The following is a 6,591-nucleotide window of genomic DNA, read 5'->3' on the forward strand; positions in this document are numbered from 1 at the left end:
TTCTAGTAGTGCTATTACCAAAATCAGAACCTTTGGGAATTACAAAGGACATGTCATCTTTGCTGTCTGTAGATGGATCTTCAATTGCCATGGTCCACTCGAGGCTGAGCTTGCGGCATGCGAGGAAGGACTACAAGTGTCATTGCACTGGTCCCAAGCATCATTGATGGTAGAGACCGACTGCGCAGAGATGGTCTCTCTCATCAACGCTAGGACAGCAGATCTAATGTACCATTGGAGATTGGCAACACTATTCTAAATGATTGTAAAACCATTATTACTTAATCAACGAATTGCTTTTGTCCTGAAAAAAAAGAACGTTTGGAAATTACAGATTTCGAGCTACGATATACAGTAGTAGTACACAATTGCGTGATCTTCTTTGAGAAAAAAAAACATGTATGGCCCCTCTTACGGCCGCGTGCCGCCAACTGGCCATGCGCTTTCTGGAAAACCCCTTTCTGTCTCTCGAATCAACCCATCACTCCCGGCACCACCATGGCCGCCTCCGCGGCTCCTCTCCGGGCCGCGCGCGCTCCGCCCTCCTCCCCCCCGCCCCGACCCAAAAGCCTAGCTAGCCCCTGCCTCTCCCCCGTCGTGGCCGCGCCGGGATCCCGAGCGAGACTCTCCGGCCCAATGGCGTCGGCGGACATGTTCCCCAACGTCTCCTCCTCCGACGTCAAGCCGCCGCCTCGCAGGAGGCCCCCGGCAAGGCCGTGTTCGGCCTGGACCCCGCCTCTCCGGGGCGGCGTGCCTCAGCATCGTCAGCCCCGGGGCGGAGCAGGCCTTCGAGACCGACCTCTCCGACGCGCAGGTACGCGCCATGATCTCTGATTTGGGGGTAGTGCTCCGGGTGCGGTCAGGCTTGAATTCGTGTGCTTCTGAGAGGCCCGTGCCATTGCTGTGGGTTTGGAGGAGTAATGTTTCTGGTTCTGCAGATATTCAAGCTGGGGCGGACGGAGTGTATGTGCGTGAGCAGCGAGACGGCGGCTATGGCTGGCGCGGAAGAGGTAGTACTCTTCAGTTGGATGTACCCCAGTTCGGTTTTACTTAGTTTTGTGCTCCTGTTGGATGTACCCCAGTTGAAAATGTGTGGTGCTCGCTTTGCCTAATTTTCTGTTTAAGGATTATAGTTTTTGCCGGGCAGATGCTATGTAGAGAATCAGTTAATTTCCTCTAGAAATGCTCAAATGGTGATTTGGCGAAATTTGGAAACACCAGTTCTGCATCATAGCATGGATAAGGTAGATTGCATTGCATTTTCAATTTAGGGGCATACTATTTTTTGGCACGTTTTATACTAGTGACTCGATCATTGATCAATAGTTAGATGAAATTGTAGGATGATCCAGGCATGACTCTTCTAAATGTGTTATAATGTAGCTTCACATTTGTATAAAAAAAGCAACCACTCTCGAAACCTTTTTCTGTTTGCCAAGGATTGTGGTGCTAGCTATTCTGGAATAGAGCCTAATAAAAACTCTGAATACTTTGTCTTGATTTGGTGTAAAGATCGACCCCTGCCGTGTAACTCTGGCTAGTGCTTTGTTTCATAAGGCTGTGCCTTGTGTGACTGCATGGTTGGAACTTGGAAAAATGTTTTGGACCTTGTATACAGAGTGATGTGTCGGCAATGTTGTGAATCCGTGTTGACAATACCAACAATTTATCAGCAAATAAAGAACAGGTCACACTGTATAGGCAGTCAGTTTGACAACATCTGTATTCCAGAGTTCACAAGCAGTTTGGCTCCGCCTGAAATGTTGTAAGACAACGAGCTTGCATGTATTGTTCTTTAAAATCATTTAAAAGTTACTCGCTGCTGCTTGACTTCTTGAACATTTTCTAGGATTCATGACTCCATTTTCGGATGAATAACTTCATGTTGAAATGGCAAACGAGGTACTGCCATTTGCTAAACCCTGCATTCTTATTATGTAGTGCTTTCTGTGACTATTATTCCCACTGTATCGCTTTAGTGAATTATAATAAAGCATCATCCCAGGTTTGGTGGTGTATTCACTTCTGTGTTCTTGTTACCGGATCTCATTAAAGTAACCAGCACAGTACTTTCTATGTATTGGTGGTGTGTTGTTTTGGTTCAAGTCCAGTCCTTCATTGGTGGACATCTTTAGCATATATAAACTGTAAGTAGAGAGGAATGTGCGAGTCCGTATGAGTTTAAAGCAACTAGCTAAGAATCCCAATCATGTCCAACATTAACTTGTTTACATTTGAAAATACGAAATGTGTCTATAATTTCTGTAAATGGCATATGTATTCTAGTCTTTTGTTTGAACAGTCTGTACTGATAATGATAATATAGCGCCTATAGACAAAAGTTGAACTCTCCTCTTTAATGCGTTCTCTATAAAGATTATTTGTATGAAGTGCTCACTGCTTCTCTTATCCCGTTGCAGATAACTTGTACAATGTATTTGTCAATGTACTGAGACGATGAGGTGGATCATTGCAAGACGGTGAAGGCCTGTCAAACGCATGAAACACTCTGTTCTCCTCACTCCGTGCAGAGCCGCATGGAAGCTGATCCAGAACGATCGTGTCGAGAAGTTGCAAATGATGATCGACCGGCTGTACCTCCGTGCTAGAGCATTGTAGAATAGCATGCTAAATTTTGGTGATATATTGTATTCCATCTTGGTTTCATTTCCTTCTCTTTGTACGTAGACATTGATTAGCACAGACTTCTGCTGATATATTGCATTCCATCTTCGTTTCATTTCCTTCTCTTTGTATGTAGACATTGATTACCCCAGACTTCGTACTTGTGTATCTTACATAGTAGGAATATTTATTTATATATAAAATGCATCATGGATTCGCAATTGGGAATTTTCACCGTGAATCAAGCATTAAAGCCATGAACTGGACAGGGGAACTTTTGATCTATGGGTGTATATGCACCCTATATGTAAAACAATTAGTAATTAAATAAAAAGTCAACTAATTCTGAAAATATTTTTAAAATAAACTTGACCTTCCATTGTACTGGTAAAAATAATTCCATAAAAAAATCTCATTGACAACTTTTCATAAAAGACAATTTTCGGTAAAAATAGTGTGAATCTACCTATAATAGCAAACAATTTTTTTTTGCTCTGAAGTCAACGTTGGTTTTCTATTTGTGAAATTTATATACTAGTGCAAAAGAAAGTCGCGTTTATTGTAAAATACTTCAAAACGTTTTTGACTTTTTTTTCTTATTATTATTGTTTTTCCTATATGAGGTGTGTATATACACCTAGGAACCAAAGCAATCCATCCATGGCCTGTATGGGAGGATGAGCGCCCAATTTTATTGTTAAATATTTAGCAGACAATGTATCCGTTATTTAAGTTTTAATAAAGCTTGCCTGAAGACCTCCCGGCAGAAAAAAAAACATTGTCTAGTCGTTTTTTGCTGTCGAGAAGACAATGGCCATTCAATGATGAGGATAAAAATCATATCAACATCTATCCAATTAACCCACTATGCTATTATGTTCAAAGTTTTAAAAAATGCATCAAGCCTTCAACGTTTCCTTAGCAAAGAGGTAGGCCGCATGTTGATTTCAAGAAAGACAAGGGCGTCTTCCGCAAAAATGCATGGCCAGGTGGCAATATGCGAGCTCGAGTATATAATGAATCGTAGATGTTACGTATTTTCGCGTGTACATACCGTATTGGAATGTTTTTCAAGTATAGGTGTAAACTAGTGTTCATTATAAAACTTCAGCCACCGATGATTGTGAGATTCTTGAAGAGAGACGATTTGGGCTGATTCGAAGTTAACAGAATACCGCGAACGTGTTATGCATCAGTAAGTCAAGGGATCAAATGTGTATTTTTCTCCTCGCTATACTACGTCAAACGGTGGTGGCCCCACCGTCGCTCGAGAAAGTTAATAAAGCTAAGTTTAAATTTGAATTTCAAAACTTGAAACTGAGATTTGAGAAGCAAGCATGGCACGACACTCAGGAGGGTACATGCCGCCCTCCTCCTATGTATACCTGGCCATAATTTGGGTCGGGCCGGGCCTAACAAAGCCCGAAGCAAAAAATCTAGACCCAGGCCCGGCCATCTGGCCGGGCCTAGTTTTCAGGCCCACACCTGGCCGTCAATAAAAAAACCCATCAGACCTCAGGCTGGGCCTCTTTCTTAAATTGCAAATATTACAAGCCCAAACCTAGCCCGGCCCAGCCATCAAGCTCAAAATCTAGGCCCAGGCCCAGCCCATGGGCAAGGTCAGGCCGAGTCGGGTTGGGCTTTTTCGGGCCGGGTATCTCATGGCCAGGTATGCTGCCGCACCCACCCACTCCCTCCCGCTTCTCTCTTTCTTTCTCTCTCTCACAAAAAAAAAACACTACTCCCTCCCATTTCCCGCCTTTTTTTTTCTTCCCCACCCACTCCAGAACCTTCCTTCCTTCCTTCATCGGCTTGCTCCGCCACCCACCGCCATCGCCGGCGAAGAGAGAGCAAGCACGTGGGAGTGGCCGCTGCCTCGCTGCTACGAGCTCCTCCTCGGCAAAGGTGACCGCCACGGCGCCCTAATCAATCGATGGTCGATGTACCTACCTCTCTCCCCCCGCCAGCCGTCTCAACGTTCCATTCGCTCGTTGCTGTGCAGACCACGACCGGTGGCCGCCGGAGGCTAGGCTCATGGAAGCCGCCCACGACGGCGACGTCCGCGAGATCAAGAGTAAGGGCCGCACTGAACCCAGCCCCCTCCCCCCTCTCTCTCCGGTGTCCATCTGCTCGCTAGATCTGGCCGCCGGTTTCGGTGATGCCAATTTTGCTTGTGCTTTAGGTCGGAATGCGATGCTGAGGTTTAACTAATCCCTCGGGTTCCTCGGAGGAGGTGTCGATTTTGCTTGTGATTTAGGTTGGCAATGAGATGCTTGGGGATCTCTCGCTGCAGTTCAATTGGGGATTTCTGAACCCCTTCCTTAAGGATCAGTGACGATTTCTTCATGATTTGGGCCGGGCTAGTACATTAATGGGATCCCGGTGACAGTGGCCAACACGACCTTCCACAGCATGAACGTGCCGCCGGTGGCCTAGGCAGGCTGCCGGTCTGCCGGTATCTCGCCGAGGAGGTCAAGATGGTGGAGATCGACAAGCCTGACATCTGTCGGGGTAATTCGTTCGTGCCTCTCCGGTCCTAAACTGTGTATATACAGTAGTTTCTATGGCTTGATTATCTACTTCACCTGCATCATAATACTAGGACATACACCTGTGGAGCATGCCCTTACTGACGGCCACCTTCCTGCCGTCAGGTACCTTCTTGATCGTGGAGCTGATCTGCATCAGCAATGTAAAGATGGGACCATGTCTACTCTTCTTCATTCAGCTGCAGTTCATGCTGTCAAAAGGATCTTAATTTGGTTTTTAATTCCCTGTGCTGTAAGAATATGCCGTAGTTTCATGCTCACAGTCTTGACTACTCTCCTGCTCCCTGCTGGACCTTTTTCTTAATGAGAATTGTTTTGTGCTCGACTTTATTTTATCAAGAGCTCAGCTAACCTAATATAAGTAAAACAAACCTGATCTTTTTCGCTTCTAATGTCCATCAGCGTCTGAACAGTGGTCATTCTTATGATAAGTTTAAACATAGTCGTCACGTTAATTTGAATTTCCTGCTTCATGATATGTAAAATAGCCATGTGTCATGTATTGCTACAATTCTTGTTAGGCATTATATTTATCCTTAGTCTGTGGATCTTCTCTTGGGATATATGTTTCAGATGTTATTTTTGCCTTACCCATCTAATCTAGTTTCCAAGAAATGTCTGCTTACTTAATATATGATATGCAAGTTTCTCCGGGTATCTATTCATACATTATTTTCTGTATGATTACCATCTTCTTATGGTAGCTGTTTATGGTAATTTGTTCTGTATGTCAGTTCAGGGAAATGTGAATGAACGATTGCTTTCCATCATTACCATCTTCTCATGGTAGCTGTTTATGGTAATTTGTTCTGTATGTCAGTTCAGGGAAATATGAACGAACGATTGCTTTCCATCATTAGTCAGTTCTGCAGATGTCTGTTGGGTTCTGTAATGGTAATTTGTGCTGCAAATGATGATACTAGCGTTCCTTCCTTTTACACATCTGCAAATATTTCTGTTGGGTTCGTGGTAGTGGTAATTTTCTGGCTTTAGTTACTCAAGATTGCATCTGTAAATCTAGTTCTGTATAGATCCTAGGGGCATCTGTTGCTTAGCAATATCCCATGCTCATCTATTCGCGAGCTGTTGCCATGTTAATTCTTCGTTGCCTCTGCCCTTATGTTTGCCACCTTGTGCTGTTGTGGAGATGCAATTTCGGATCTTTCTAAAGAATTTCCTAAGGTCAATTATCTAATAAGTCTGGTTGTGTATGTGCTGTTAGCTAAAATATTGTGATAAGTTACACTCATCTTGTGCAGTTTACCTCGTGGAGATGGGATTTCTGTAAAAATTGACAGAATTATGATAGCCAATTTGTCATGTATGTTAGTTATACCATAAACGCTGTGAACGGTTCCACTCAACTTGTACAGTTGATCTTAATTTACAGGATCTGAATAGTCATGGCGATTGATTG

The 6,591-nt window shown here is 44.0% G+C and overlaps 1 long non-coding RNA gene across 1 annotated transcript; it reads left to right on the top strand.

The window, feature by feature from the left end:
- Window positions 1-456: 456 nt before the first annotated feature.
- LOC125530126 (uncharacterized) lies at window positions 457-2,785 on the top strand. Its single transcript, XR_015603166.1, has 4 exons — window positions 457-814; window positions 939-1,010; window positions 1,850-1,902; window positions 2,421-2,785. It is a non-coding gene; the product is annotated as an uncharacterized LOC125530126 (long non-coding RNA).
- Window positions 2,786-6,591: the final 3,806 nt, after the last annotated feature.

The sequence above is a fragment of the Triticum urartu genome, chromosome 5A, assembly GCF_056163025.1.
Source record: "Triticum urartu cultivar PI428250 chromosome 5A, HENAU_Tu73, whole genome shotgun sequence".
Classification (NCBI taxonomy): domain Eukaryota; kingdom Viridiplantae; phylum Streptophyta; class Magnoliopsida; order Poales; family Poaceae; genus Triticum; species Triticum urartu.